This window comes from Bos javanicus, chromosome 3, assembly GCF_032452875.1.
Source record: "Bos javanicus breed banteng chromosome 3, ARS-OSU_banteng_1.0, whole genome shotgun sequence".
Taxonomy (NCBI): domain Eukaryota; kingdom Metazoa; phylum Chordata; class Mammalia; order Artiodactyla; family Bovidae; genus Bos; species Bos javanicus.
In genome coordinates, this window is record NC_083870.1 from 9,139,203 (window position 1) to 9,155,356 (window position 16,154).

At 40.0% G+C, this 16,154-nt stretch overlaps 1 protein-coding gene across 1 annotated transcript in view; it reads left to right on the top strand.

Moving 5' to 3' along the window:
• The first annotated feature begins 10,864 nt into the window (after positions 1-10,864).
• Positions 10,865-16,154, top strand: part of CD84 (CD84 molecule) — a 104,287-nt gene continuing 98,997 nt past the window's right edge. The window contains exon 1 of the mRNA XM_061401407.1: positions 10,865-10,999. The gene's annotated coding sequence lies outside the window, so the exon portion shown is untranslated. The remainder of the gene's footprint in view (positions 11,000-16,154) is intronic.

The window sequence follows — 16,154 nt, forward strand, 5'->3', positions numbered from 1 at the left end:
CCTTCTCCAGAGGATCTTCCTGACCCAGGGGTTGAACCCGCATCTCCTGCATTGCAGGTGGATTCTTTACCTCTGAGCCACTGGGGAAGCCTCTGTGGTACATATATACAGTGGAATATTACTCAGCCATAAAAAAAGAATGAAATAATGCCATTTGTCGCAATGTGGACCTAGAGGTTTTCATACTAAGTAAGTCAGACAGAGAAAGACAAATGTCATATGATATCACTCATAAGTGGAATTGAATATTTTAAAAAGATGCAAATGAATTTATTTACAAAGTAGAAATAGACTTACAAATATTGAAAACAAACTTAATGATTACCAAAAGGGAAACATTGTAAGGAGGAGGGATAAATTGGAAGCTTGGTATGACTACTACCTTATAAGATTGATAATCAACAAGGACCTACAGTATAGCACAGGGAACTCTACTCAATATTCTGTGATAACCTATATGAGAAAAGAATCTAAAAAAGAATAAATATATGTATATCTGAATCACTTCGCTGTACACCTGAAACCAACAATGCAAACCAACTATACTCCAATAAAATTAAAATAAGTGAATAAAATACTGCCATAGGTAGACAACCGCCTGATCTACTGGGACCACTTGAAAGTTAAAGGAAGTGCTATTAATAATTATACTGTGGCAATGGCCAGGCAAATTAGAATCTGGAGTCACCCTAATGACAGAGAGGGTAAGGAATGTACAGTGAGTACAGAGGAGATGCCCAAATCTCAGACTTCAGGAGTGAGGAGAGTAAGCTTCTTTTAGTTTAAAAGTTTTAAGTGACAATGAAAATAAAGGTCTCCTTGTCCTAAAAGTCTATTATCTAAGTCTCTGTCTCTTCGATTACCTGTTATATGACACAAGCCTTTGACATGCCCTTCCCATTGTTCTGACTGGTCTCCTGAACGCAGTCTGATTTGTCAATGCTCTCAAAATTTGCTGCTCAAAATGGAACTCTGTTTCAGATGTAAATATACCAGTGTAGACTAAGAATTGTTATCTTCCGTGATAGGAGCAATATACAATCATTTTGGCTTTTAAGTTAGACGCAAGTCTACAGAAATGGATGAATATGATCAAGCATATTCCTCAGTTCATGGTGGATAATCATCAGTGGTCCAGGTACTGCATCTCTTATATCTTGTTTTAATTTTTTTCTTATTTTCCCCCTTCATACCATGACCCTGTTCTCTTTCCCGCCTTCATGCCCCTGAATAGAATCTAATATGGGCCCTCTTAGACCATTTTCTATATATTTATGTGTGTGTTTGCAAAAGTATGTGGATATCTAGAATTGTTTTTTGAGTTACATAAATACAGACATCTCATTCTGTTTCTCAGCTCCATTTTCATTTTCTCGCTCAATGTTGTGATTTTTAGATCCTTCTAGGTTGAAACAGGAAGATTTAATTCCATCTTTTTGAATAATGTCTAGTGTTACATCCTTCAGACATGCTACATTTCATCTGTCTAATTCCCTTTTGATAGACATTGAAGTTTTTCTAACTCTCTGTTACTATAAATAATGCCATGATAAACAACCTTATTCCCATTATTTTATATCTCTTTTGCCACCCATGTAAGTGATTCTCTGGATAGTACAAGGAGTGCAATTTCTGGGTAATAAATTATGTAAATACTTACCTCTCTGCTGCTGCTGCTGCTGCTGCTGCTAAGTCGCTTCGGTCGTGTCCAACTCTGTGTGACACCAAAGATGATAGCCCACCAGGCTCCCCCATCCCTGGGATTCTCCAGGCAAGAATACTGGAGTGGATTTCCATTGCCTTCTCCAATGCATGAAAGTTAAAAGTCAAAGTGAAGTCGCTCAGTCATGTCCGACTCTTAGTGACCCCATGGACTGCAGCCTACCAGGCTCCTCTCCATCCATGGGATTTTCCAGGCAAGAGTACTCACCTCTCTAGATATATGCAATTGTTCTCAGTTCAGTTCAGTTCAGTTCAGTCGCTCAGTCATATCCAACTCTTTGCGACCCCAAGAATTGCAGCACGCCAGGCCTCCCTGTCCATCACCAACTCCCAGAGTTCACACAAACTCATGTGCATAGAGTCAGTGATGCCATACAGCCATCTCATCCTCTGTCGTCCTCTTCTCCTCCTGCCCTCAATCCCTCCCAGCATAAGGGTCTTTTTCCCATGAGTTAACTCTTCGCATGAGGTGGCCAAAGTACTGGAGTTTCAGCTTTAGCATCAGTCCTTCCAAAGAACACCCAGGACTGATCTCCTTTAGAATGGACTGGTTGGATCTCCTTGCAGTCCAAGGGACTCTCAAGAGTCTTCCAACACCACAGTTCAAAAGCATTAATTCTTCGGCGCCCAGTTTTCTTCACAGTCCAACTCTCACATCCATACATGACCACTGGACAAACATAGCCTTGACTAGACGAACCTTTGTTGGCAAAGTAGTGTCTCTGCTTTTGAATATGATATCTAGGTTGGTCACAACTTTCCTTCCAAGGAGTAAGCGTCTTTTAATTTCATGGCAGCAATCACCATCTGCAGTGATTTTGGAGCCCCCCAAAATAAAATCTGACACTGTTTCCACTGTTTCCCCATCTATTTCCCATGAAGTGATGGGACGACATGCCATGATCTTCATTTTCTGAATGTTGAGCTTTAAGCCAACTTTTCCACTCTCCTCTCACTTTCATCAAGAGGCTTTTTAGTTCCTCTTCACTTTATGCCATAAGGGTGGTGTCATCCACATATCTGAGGTTATTGATATTTCTCTGGGCAATCTAGATTTCAGCTTGTGCTTCTTCCAGCCCAGTGTTTCTCATGATATACACTGCATATAAGTTAAATAAGCAGGGTGACAATATACAGCCTTGAGGTACTCCTTTTCCTATTTGGAACCAGTCTGTTGTTCCATGTCCAGTTCGAACTGTTGCTTCCTGACCTGCATACAGGTTTCTCAAGAGGCAGGTCAGGTGGTCTGGTATTCTCATCTTTTTCAGAATTTTCCACAGTTTATTGTGATCCACACAGTCAAAGGCTTTGGCATAGTCAATAAAGCAGAAATAGATGTTTTTCTGGAACTCTCTTGCTTTTTCAATGATCCAGCGGATGTTGGCCATTTGATCTCTGGTTCCTCTGCCTTTTCTAAAACCAGCTTGAACATCTGGAAGTTCACGGTTCATGTATTGCTGAAGCCTGGCTTGGAGAATTTTGAGCATTACTTTACTACCATGTGACACGAGTGCAATTGTGTGGCAGTTTGAGCATTCTTTGGCGTTGCCGTTCTTTGGAATGAAAACTGCCTTTTTCCAGTCCTGTGGCCACTGCTGAGTTTTCCAAATTTGCTGGCATATTGAGGGCAGCATTTTCACAGCATCATCTTCCAGGATTTGAAATAGCTCAACTAGAATTCCATCACCTCCACTAGCTTTGTTTGAAGTGATGTTTTCCAAGGCCCACTTGACTTCACATTCCAGGATGTCTGCCTCTAGGTGAGTGATCACACCATCATGATTATCTGGGTCATGAAGATCTTTTTTGTACAGTTCTTCTGTGTATTCTTGCCACCTCTTCTTAATATCTTCTGCTTCTGTTAGGTCCATACCATTTCTGTTCTTTATCGAGCCCATCTTTGCATGAAATGTTCCCTTGGTATCTCTAATTTTCTTGAAGAGATCTCTAGTCTTTCCCCTTCTATTGTTTTCCTCTATTTCTTTGCATTGATTGCTGAGGAAGGCTTTCTTATCTCTTCTTGCTATTCTTTGGACCTCTGCATTCAGATGCTTATATCTTTCCTTTTCTCCTTTGCTTTTCACTTCTCTTCCTTTCACAGCTATTTGTAAGGCCTCCTCAGACAGCCATTTTGCTTTTTTGCATTTCTTTTCCATGGGGATGGTCTTGATCCCTGTCTTCTGTACAATGTCACGAACCTCCATCCATAGTTCATCAGGTACTCTATCTATCAGATCTAGTCCCTTAAATCTATTTCTCACTTCTACTTTATAATCATAAGGGATTTGATTTAGGTCATACCTGAATGGTCTAGTGGTTTTCCCTACTTTCTTCCATTTAAGTCTGAATTTGACAATAAGGAGTTCATGATCTGAGCCACAGTCAGCTCCTGGTCTTGTTTCTGCTGACTGTATAGAGCTTCTCCATTTTTGGCTGCAAAGAATATAATCAATCTGTTTTTAGTGTTCACCATCTGGTGATGTCCATGTGTAGAGTCTTCTCTTGTGTTGTTGGAAGAGGGTGTTTGCTAAACCCCTCCTTGCAAAACTCTGTTAGCCCTTGCCCTCCTTAATTCCATACTCCAAGGCCAAATTTTCCTGTTACCCCAGGTGTTTCTTGACTTCCTACTTTCGCATTCCAGTCCCCTATAATGAAATGGACATCTTTTTGGGTGTTAGTTCTAGAAGGTCTTGTAGGTATTCATAGAACTGTTCAACTTCAGCTTCTTCAGCATTACTAGTTGGGGCATAGACTTGGATTACTGTGATACTGAATGGTTTGCCTTGGAAATGAACAGAGATCATTCTGTTGTTTTTGAGATTGCATCCAAGTACTGCATTTCAGACTCTTTTGTTGACCATGATGGCTACTCCATTTCTTCTAAGGGATTTCTGCCCACAGTAGTAGATATAATGGTCATCTGAGTTAAATTCACCCATTCCAGTCCATTTTAGTTCGCTGATTCTTAGAATGTCGACGTTCACTCTTGCCATCTCCTGTTTGACCACTTCCAACTTGCCTTGATTCATGGACCTGACATTCCAGGTTCCTATGCAATATTGCTCTTTACAGCATCGGACCTTGCTTCTATCACCAGTCACATCCACAGCTGGGTATTGTTTTTGCTTTGGCTCCATCCCTTCATTCTTTCTGGAGTTATTTCTCCACTGATCTCCAGTAGCATATTGGGCACCTACTGACCTGGAGAGTTCCTCTTTAAGTATCCTATCATTTGCCTTTTCACACTGAGGGTATACAAAGTTTCTCCTTCCCCACTTCCTCAACAGTACTTGATAGTATCTGGATTTTGTTTTGTTTTTGGCCAGTCAAGTATGGGATCTAACATAGTTGTTTTAAGGTTCACTCCTCTGATTCCTATTAAAGGATTCTGCTTCTCTCCATATGTTTGCTTGCTTTTCTAGTTTCCACTTCAATGAATTTCATATGCATATTATTGACTCATTTTCCCATGAGATATTCTGTTCTTGATAATATTCAGGTTATTCCTATTTATTCAGGATATTCAGTCTCAGCTGGTTACATACATGCACCTGTCTTTTAACACTGTGAATAGTGTCTTTCACAAAGTGTAAAACAATTTTGATGTATTTATACATTTTCACTTTTTGATTATAGTTGATTTACAATGTGGTGTTAGTGTCAGATGTATAACAAAGTGAAGCTGTTAAACATACACATATATCCACTCTTTTTTAGATTCTCTCCCCATATAGGCCATCACATTTTTTTTCTTTTCTAAAAAAATTTATTATTTTATTTGGAGGCTAATTACTTTACAATATTGTGGTGGTTTTTGCCATACACTGACATGAATCAGCCATGGGTGTACATGTGTTCCCATCCTGAACCCCCCTTCCCACCTCCCTCCCCATCCCATCCTTCAGGGTCATCCCAGTGCACCAGCCTTGAGCACCCTGTCTCATGCATTGAACTGGGACTGGCGATCTGTTTCACATATGATAACATACATGTTTCAATGCCATTCTCTCAGATCATCCCACCCTCACCTTCTTCCACAGAGTCCAAAAGACTATTCTATATATCTGTGTCTCTTTTGCTGTCTCGAGTATAGGATTATCATTACATTCTTTCTAAATTCCATATATATGTGTTAGTATACTGTATTGGTGTTTTTCTTTCTGGCTTACTTCACTCCGTATAATAGGCTCCAGTTTCATCCACCTCATTAGAACTGATTCAAATGTATTCTTTTTAATGGCTGAGTAATATTCCATTGTGTGTATGTACCACAGCTTTCTTATCCATTCATCTGCTGATGGACATCTAGGTTGTTTCCATGTCCTGGCTATTATAAACAGTGCTGTGATGAACATTGGGGTACACGTGTCTCTTTCCCTTCTGGTTTCCTCAGTGTGTATGCCCAGCAATGGGATTGCTGGGTCATATGGCAGTTCTATTTCCAGTTTTTTAAGGAATCTCCACACTGTTCTCCATAGTGTCTGTACTAGTTTGCATCCCCATCAACAGTGTAAGAGGGTTCCCTTTTCTCCATACCCTTTCCAGCATTTATTCTTTGTAGATTTTTGGATAGCAGCCATTCTGATAGGCATGAAATGGTACCTCATTGTGGTTTTGAATTGAATTTCTCTGATAATGAGTGATGTTGAGCATCTTTTCATGTGTTTGTTAACCATCTGTATGTCTTCTTTGGAGAACTGTCTGTTTAGTTCTTTGGCCCATTTTTTGATTGGATCATTTATTTTTCTGGAATTGAGCTACAGGAGTTGCTTGTATATTCTTGAGATTAATCCTTTGTCAGTTGCTTCATTTGCTATTATTTTCTCCCATTCTGAAGGCTGTCTTTTCACCTTGCTTATAGTTTCCTTTGTTGTGCAAAAGCTTTTAATTTTAATTAGGTCCCATTTGTTTATTTTTGCTTTTATTTCCAATATTCTGGGAGGTGGGTCATAGAGGATCCTGCTGTGATGTATGTCGGAGAGTGTTTTGCCTATGTTTTCCTCTAGGAGTTTTATAGTTTCTGGTCTTATATTTAGATCTTTAATCCATTTTGAGTTTATTTTTGTGTATGGTGTTAGAAAGTGTTCTGGTTTCATTCTTTTACAAGTGGTTGACTGGTTTTCCCAGCACCACTTGTTAAAGAGATTGTTTTTTCTCCATTGTATATTCTTGCCTTCTTTGTCAAAGATAAGGTGTCCATAGGTGTGTGGATTTATCTCTGGGCTTTCTATTTTGTTCCACTGATCTATATTTCTGTCTTTTTGCCGGTACCATACTGTCTTGATGACTGTGGCTTTGTAGTAGAGCCTGAAGTCACACAGGTTGATTCCTCCAGTTCCATTCTTCTTTCTCAAGATAGCTTTGGCTATTCAAGGTTTTTTGTATTTCCATACAAATTGTGAAATTATTTGTTCTAGTTCTCTGAAAAATACCGTTGGTAGCTTGATAGGGATTGCATTGAATCTATAGATTGCTTTGGGTAGTATACTCATTTTCACTATATTGATTCTTCCAACCCATGAACAAGGTATATTTCTCCATCTATTAGTGTCATCTTTGATTTCTTTCACCATTGTTTTATAGTTTTCTATATACAGGTCTTTTGTTTCTTTAGGTAGATATATTCCTAAGTATTTTATTCTTTTCGTTGTAATAGTGAATGGAATTGTTTTCTTAATTTCTCTTTATGTTTCCTCACTGTTAGTGTATAGGAATGCAGGGGATTTCTGTGTGTTAATTTTATATCCTGCAACTTTACTATATTCATTGATTAGCTCTAGTAATTTTCTGGTGGAGTCTTTAGGGTTTTCTATGTAGAGGATCATGTCATCTGCAAACAGTGAGAGTTTTACTTCTTCTTTTCCAATCTGGATTTCTTTCATTTCCTTTTCTGCTCTGATAGCTGTGGCCAAAACTTCCAAAACTATGTTGAATAGTAGTGGTGAGAATTGGCACCCTTATCTTGTTCCCGACTTTAGGGAAAATGCTTTCCATTTTTCACCATTGAGGATAATGTTTGTTGTGGGTTTGTCATATATAGCTTTTATTATGTTGAGGTATGTTCCTTCTATTCCTGCTTTCTGGAGGGTTTTTAAAAATCATAAATGGATGTTGAATTTTGTCAAAGGCTTTCTCTGAATCTATTGAGATAATAAAATGGTTTTTTATCTTTCAATTTTTAGTGTGGTGTATTATGTTGATTGATTTGCAGCTATTGAAGAATGCTTGCATCCCTGGGATAAAGCCCACTTGGTCATGATGTATGATCTTTAAACATATCATTATATTCTGTTTGCTAGAGTTTTATTAAGGATTTTTGCATCTATGTTCATCAGTGATATTGGCCTGTAGTTTTCTTTTTTTGTGTGGCATCATTGTCTGGTTTTGGTATTAGGGTGATGGTGGCCTCATAGAATGAGTTTGGAAGTTTACCTTCCTCTGAAATTTTCTGGAAGAGTTTGAGTAGGATAGGCATTAGCTCTTCTCTAAATTTTTGCTAGAATTCAGCTGTGAAGCCGTATGGTCCTGGGCTTTTGTTTGCTGGAAGATTTTTGATTACAGTTTCAATTTCCATGCTTGTGATAGATCTGTTAAGATTTTCTATTTCTTCCTGGTCCAGTTTTGGAAACTTGTACTTTTCTAAGAATTTGTCCATTTCTTCCAAGTAGTCTATTTTATTGGCATGTAATTGCTGAGAGTAGTCTCTTATGATCTTTTGTATTTCTGTGTTATCTGTTGTGATTTCTCCATTTTCATTTCTAATTTTGTTGATTTGATTCTTCTCCCTTTGTTTCTTTTTTTTTACTTTTTTAAAATTTTTATTAAATAAATAAATCCCTTTGTTTCTTGATAAGTCTGGCTAATGGTTTATCAATTTTCTTTATCTTCTCAAAGAACAAGCTTTGAGCTTTGTTGATTTTCGCTATGGTCTCTTTTGTTTCTTTTGGATTTATCTCTGCCCTAATTTTTAAGATTTCTTTCCTTCTACTAACCCTGGGGTTCTTCATTTCTCCCTTTTCTAGTTGTTTCATGTGTAGAGTTAGGTTATTTATTTGACTTTTTTCTTGTTTCTCGAGGTAAGCCTGTATTATTATGAACCCTCCCCTTAGCACTGCTTTTACAGTGTTCCGTAAGTTTGGAGTCATTGTGTTTTCATTTTCATTCATTTCTGTGCTTATTTTGATTTCTTTTTTGATTTCTTCTATGATTTGTTGGCATTTCAGAAGCATGTCGTTTAGCCTCCATATGTTGGAATTTTTAATAGTTTTTTTTCCTGTAATTGAGATCTAATCTTACTGCATTGTGGTCAGAAAAAGTGATTGGAATAGTTTCAATTTTTTTTTAAATTTACCAAAGCTGGATTTATGGCCCAGGATGTGATATATCCTGGAGAAGGTTCCATGTGCACTTCAGAAAAAGGTGAAATTCTTCAGAAAAAGAAAATTGTTTTGGGGTGAAGTGTCCTATAGATACCAATTAGGCCTAGCTGGTCCATTGTGTCATTTAAAGTTTTTGTTTCCTTGTTGATTTTATGTTTAGTTGATCTATCCATAGGTGTGAGTGGGGTATTAAAGTCTCCCACTATTATTGTGTTATTGTTAATTTTCCCTTTCATGCTTGTTAGCATTTGCCTTACATATTGCAGTGCTCCTATGTTGGGTGCATATATATTTATAATTGTTATATCTTCTTCTTGGATTGATCCTTTGATCATTATCTAGTGTCTTTCTTTGTCTCTTTTCACAGCCTTTGTTTTAAAGTCTATTTTATCTGATATGAGTATTGCTACTCCTGCTTTTTTTTGGTCTCCATTTGCATGAAATATCTTTTTGCAGCCCTTCACTTTCAGTCTGTATGTGTCCCCTGTTTTGAGGTGGGTCTCTTGTAGACAGCATATATTGGGGTCTTGTTTTTGTATCCATTCAGCTAGTCTTTGTCTTTTGGTTGGGGCATTCAATCCATTTACATTTAAGGTAATTATTGATAAGTATGGTCCTGTTGCCACCTACTTTGTTGTTTTGAGTTCAAGTTAATACACCCTTTCTGTGTTTCCGGTCTAGAGAAGATCCTTTAGCATTTGTTGAAGAGCTGGTTTGGTGGTGCTGAAGTCTCTAAGCTTTTGCTTGTCTGTGAAGCTTTTGAATTTTCCTTCATATCTGAATGAGATCCTTGCTGGGTACAGTAATCTGGGTTGTAGGTTTTTCTCTTTCATAACTTTAAATATGTCCTGCCATTCCCTTCTGGCCTGAAGCGTTTCTATTGAAAGATGAGCTGTCATCCTTATGGGAATCCCTTTGTGTGTTATTTGTTGTTTTTTCCTTGCTGCTTTTAATATTTGTTCTTTGTGTTTGATCTTTGTTAATTTGATTAATATGTGTCTTCGGGTGTTTCACCTTGGGTTTCTCCTGTTTTGGACTCTCTGGGTTTCTTGCACTTGTGTGACTATTTCCTTCCCCATTTTAGGAAAGTTTTCAACTATTATCTCCTCGAGTATTTTCTCATGGTCTTTCTTTTTGTCTTCTTCTTCTGGAACTCCTGTGATTCAAATGTTGGGGCGTTTAACATTGTCCTAGAGGTCCCTGAGGTTGTCCTCATTTCTTTCAATTCTTTTTTCTTTTTTCCTCTCTGCTTCATTTATTTCCACCATTCTATCTTCTACCTCACTTATCCTATCTTCTGCCTCCATTATTCTACTGTTGGTTCCCTCCAGAGTGTTTTTTTATCTCATTTATTGCATTATTCATTATTGATTGACTCTTTTTTATTTCTTGTAGGTCCTTGTTAAACATTTCTTGCATCTTCTCAATCCTTTTCTCCAGGCTATTTATCTGTAACTCCATTTTGTTTTCAAGGTTTGGGATCATTTTTATTATCGTTATTCTGAATTCTTTTTCAGGTAGACTCCCTATCTCCTCCTCTTTTGTTTGGTTTGGTGGGCATTTATCATGTTCCTTTACCTGCTGAGTATTTCTCTGCCTTTCATCTTATTTAGATTGCTGTGTTTGGCGTGGCCTTTCTGTATTATGGTAGTTTGTGGTTCCTCTTTATTGTGGAGGCTCCTCCCTGTGGGTGGGGTTGGACGAGTGGCTTGTCAAGGTTTCCTGGTTAGCGGAGCTTGCATCGGTGTTCTTCTGGGTGGAGCTGGATTTCTTCTCTCTGGAGTGAAATAAAGTGTCCAGTAGTGAGTTTTGAGATGTTTATAGGTTTGGTGTGACTTTGGGCAGCCTGTATATTGAAGCTCAGGGCTATGTTCCTGCATTGCTGGAGGATTTACATGGTATGTCTTGCTCTGGAACTTATTGGCTCTTGGGTGGTGCTTGGTTTCAGTGTAGGTATGGAGGCTTTTGGATGAGCTCTTGTTGATTAATGGTCCCTGGAGTCAGGAGTTCTCTGGTGTTCTCAGGTTTGGGGCTTAAGCCTCCTGCCTCTGGTTTTCAGTCTTATTCTTAGAGTAGCCTCAAGACTTCTCCATTCATATAGCCCTGATAATCAAACTTCTATGTTAAGGGTGAAAAGATTCTCCACAGTGAGGGACACCCAGAGAGGTTCACAGAGTTACATGAAGAAGAGGAGAGGGACATGGGCGATAGAGGTGACCAGGAGGAGGAGGGGTAATCAAAAAGGGGGAGAGCAATCTAGCCAGTAAACAATTCCCTATGTACTCTCCACAGTCTGGAACCCTCAGAGAGGTTCACGGAGTTACATAAAGAAGAGAAGAGGGAAGAAGGAGATAGAGGTGAGGAGGAGGAGCAAAGGAAGAATCAAAAGGAGAGAGATAGATCTAGTCAGTGCTCTGTTCCCTAAGTGTTCTCTGCAGCCCGTAACACCCGCAGAGATTCACAGAGTTGGGTTGAGAAGAGAAGGGGGAGGGAGGAGATAGAGGTAACCTGGGGGAGAAAAAGGAGAGTCAAAAGGGGGAGAGAGTAATCAAGCCAGTAATCACACTCCTAAGTAAAAATGGGTACTGAAGATTGGATTCTTAAATATACAAAACTGATAACAAATACTATAAAGCAAAGATTAAAAATCTAGAGCAGAAGTTAGACTCTCAAAAATACAATATTAAAAAAAATCACAAAAAGTATAAGAAATATATATGAAGTTTGCTTTAAAAATAAGGCCTTATTTTTTTTGCAAGGTAATAGTTATACAAAGAAGGCAATGGCACCCCACCCAGTACTCTTGCCTGGAAAATCCCATGGATGGAGGAGCCTGGTCAGCTGCAGTCCATGGGGTCGCTAAGAGTCAGATATGACTGAGCGCCTTCCCTTTCACTTTTCACTTTCATGCATTGGGGAAGGAAATGGCAACCCACTCCACTGTTCTTGCCTGGAGACTCCCAGGGACGGGGGAGCCCGGTGGGCTGCCATCTATGGGTTCGCACAGAGTCAAACACGACTGAAGCAACTTAGCAGTAGGTTATAAAAATGAAAATTAAAGGAGTAATTGAGGGCTTAAAAAAAGAAAAAAAATTAAAAATTAAAAAAAAATGATAATGGTAAAAATATATCTAGGAATTGCTCTGGTGCTGTTGCAGGCAGTGTGGGGTCAGTTCAGTTTCAGATAGTTCTTGTTTCAGCTTATACTTCTCAAGATCTATAGGCCCCTTCTGATGTAGTCGGTGTTAACTACAGGGTTTTAATCTGTTGCACCTGTCACTTCCAAAGCGGTTCCCTCTGTTTATTCAGTGTCTTCTGTTTGCAGGAGTCTTCAGTGTCTAATTTCCACCCTGACACAAGGGGGCGGAGGTGGTCTCTTGTTTAGGCTCACTTGTTCAGTCGTGCTGTGGGGAGGGAGGAACACTGCAAACAAATATCACTGGCGTGTGTGGGGAGTGCTCGCAGTGTCTCAGCCAGACTGGGTTTGCCCCCGCTCACGGCGTGCGTACTTTCCCAGTCTACACTGCTTAGGCTTCAGGTTGCTCTGCGGGGAACGGGCCCTGGATTGTGTGCACTTCCCAGGTCTAAGCCGGTCAGGTTCAGGTTCTTGGGTACTCTACAAAGGCGCAGACTCGGTTGGGCCTGCGTTTTGTGCCATTCCCCAGTTAGAGCAGCTCAGGCGACCAGGTGCGTGGCGAGCACACTCTCCTCAGGTGCAGTGCATCTTATCACCTCCCTGGTCCCAGCTGCTCGGGTTTCCGGGAGTGCCCGTCTCTGGTGTGCCATGTGTCTCTTCTGGGGAGCTGATCTCTGGCTGCGACCCTCCCAGCGGATGTCAACGGTCCAGAATCCCAGGAAGTCTTTGGTTAGAAACTGGAAGCCGGTTTGTAGTTTGGTAGGGGATGCCCTCTCTGGGGCCAAGTTTGCCCCCTTCCTGCTCTGGCTGGTGCCCGCCTGCCCCCTGTGTCCGGTGGGGGATGGGCTGGTCTGCAGCCGGCTAGCTCTCCTCTGGTATTCACTCAGTCCTTTGTTCTGTGAGAGACCTGGCAGTGCCTTAGGTTAGGGCTTTTCGCAGGATAGTTCTCTCTCCCCCCCCCCGCCTCTGGCTATCCTACAGTTTAGGTTGCTATCCCACGTTAGCTCCCTCAGATTGCCCTCAGGGCATTCAGGCCCAGTCCTTACCCTAAGCAATGCCGCCCACTCTTCTCTGTTCAGCCCCCACTGGCTGGTGGCAGATGCGAGCATCTGGGCTACTTCTTTGCTGGGAGTTGCCTTTAGGCATGTAATCTGTGGGTCTTATTTATTTATTTTTCCTCCCTGTTATGTTGCCCTCAGAGATTCGAAAACTTACCCCAGACCCGCCCATGAGAGGGTTTCCTGGTGTTTGGAAACTTCTCTATTAAGACTCCCTTCCCTGGACGGATCTCCATCCCTAACTCTTTGTCTCTCTTTTTATCTTTTACATTTTGTTCTACCTCCTTTTGAAGATGATGGGCTGCTTTTCTGGGTGCCTCATGTCCCCTGCCAGTGTTCAGAAGTTGTTTTGTGGAGTTTGCTCAGCGTTCAAATATTCTTTCAATGAATTTGTAGGGTAGAAAGTGGTCTCCCTGTCCTAGTCCTCTGCCATCTTAGGACCCCCCCCCCCCCATTACAGAGTATTGAGTAGTTTCCTGTGCTATTCAGTAGGTTCTTATTAGTTATGCATTTTATATAGAGTAGTGTGGTTATATAAGTCACAATCTTCCAATTTATCACTCCCTTCTCCTAATCTCCTGGTAACCATAAGTTTACTATCTACAACTATACCACTTCTGTTTTGTAGATAAGTTCATTTGTACTTTTTTTTTTTTTCACAATCCACATATAAGTGATACTATCTGATATTTGTCTTTCTGTGTCTGACTTACTTCACTCAGTTTAACAATCTCTAGGTCCAACCACATTGCTGCAAATGGTATTATTTTGTTCTTTTTACAACTGAGAAGGAAAGTTATGACCAACCTAGATAGCATCTTCAAACGCAGAGACATTACTTTGCCAACAAAGGTCCATCTAGTCAAGGCTATTTTTCCAGTAGTCATGTATGGATGTGAGAGTTGGACTGTGAAGAAAGCTGGGCGCCGAAGAACTGATGCTTTTGAACTGTGGTGTTGAAGAAGACTCTTGAGAGTCCCTTGGACTGCAAGGAGATCCAACCAGTCCATTCTGAAGGAGATCAGTCCTGGGTGTTCTTTGGAAGGACTGATGCTAAAGCTGAAGCTCCAGTACTTTGGCCACCTCATGCGAAGAGTTGACTCATTGGAAAAGACTCTGATGCTGGGAGGGATTGAGGGCAGGAGGAGAAGGGGACGACAGGATGAGATGGCTGGATAGCATCACCGACTCAATGGACTTAAGTTTGAGTGAACTCTGGGAGTTGGTGATGGACAGGGAGGCCTGGCATGCTGCAATTCATGGGGTCGCAAAGAGTCGGACACGACTGAGAGACTGAACTGAACTGAATATTCCATTGTATATATGTACCATATCTTCTTTATCTATTCCTCTGTTGATTGAGTTCAGTGGAACAGGTTAGAAAGCACAGAGATAAACCCAAGCATCTATGGTCACCTAACCTATGACAAAAGAGGTAAGAAAATATAATGGAGGAAAGACAGTCTCTTTAATAAGTGGTGCTGGGAAAACTGGACAGCTACAAGTAAAAGAATGAAATTAGAACACGTCCTAAATTCAAAATGGATTAAGGGCTTAAATGTAAGGCTAGATACTACAAAATTCTTAAAGGGAAACATAGAACACTCTTTTTTAAAAAATAATTTTTATTTATTTATTTTTATTTTTGGCTGCACTGAGTGTTGCTGTGCAGGCTTTTTTCTAGTTTCAGAGAGTGGGGGCCACACTCTAGTTGCAGTTTGCGGGCTTCTCACTGCAGGGGTTTCTCTTGTTTCAGAGCCTGGACTTTAGGGTGCACAAGCTTCAGTAGTTGTGGCACATAGATTCAGTAGTTTCAGCTCTCAGGCTCTAAATCACAGGCTCAGTAGTTGTGGTGCATGGACTTAGTTGCTCCATGGCATGTGGGATCTTCCCAGATCAGGGAATGAACCCCTGTCTCCTGCACTGGCAGGTGGATTCTTACCACTGAGCCACCAGGGAAGCCCTGGCAGAACACTCTCTGACATAAATCACAAGAAAACCTTTTTTTGACCCACCTCCTATAGTAATAATAAAAAAAAAAAGATAAACAAATGGGGCACAAACTGAAAAGCTTATGTACAGCAAAAGAAATCACAGACAATATGGAAAGACAACCCTCAGAATGGGAGAAAATATTTGCAAAAGAAGTCATTGACGAGGGATTAATATCCAAAATACACAAATAGCTCATGCAGCTCAATATCTAAAAAACAAACAACCCGATCAAAAAAGAATTGGAGACCTAAAGAGACATTTCTCCAGAGAAAACATGAAGATGGCCAAAAAGTACATGAAAAGATATTCAACATCATTAATTATTAGAGAAATGAAAATCCCAAAGCTACAATGAAGTATCACCTCACACCAGTCAGAATGGCCATCACCAAAAAATCTACAAACTATAATACTGGAGAGGGTGTGGAAAAGGGGAACCCTGCTACACTGTTGGTGGAAATGTAAACTTGTGCAGTCACTATGGAGAACAGTATGCTATAAAAAGCTAAAAAGAGAGTTACCATATGATCCTACAACATATATCCAGAGAAAACCATGATTCAAATAGATACATGCACCCCAGTGTTCACTACAGCGCTATCTACAATAGTCAGGACATGAAAGCAACCTAAATGTCCATCAACAGAAAAATGGATTAGGAATGTGTGATATAGATATATAGCTGGAATATTACTCAGCCATAAAAAAGAACAAACTCTTCACTTTATTATTTGTGCTTTTTATATTTTGGTTAAAAAATTTCCTCACTCTCAGAGCTATAAATATATTCTTCTATTTCATCATCTAATAGGTTTAGTACATCAAATTAATTTTTAATAGATTCAAATTCTCTATTGAAGTTCT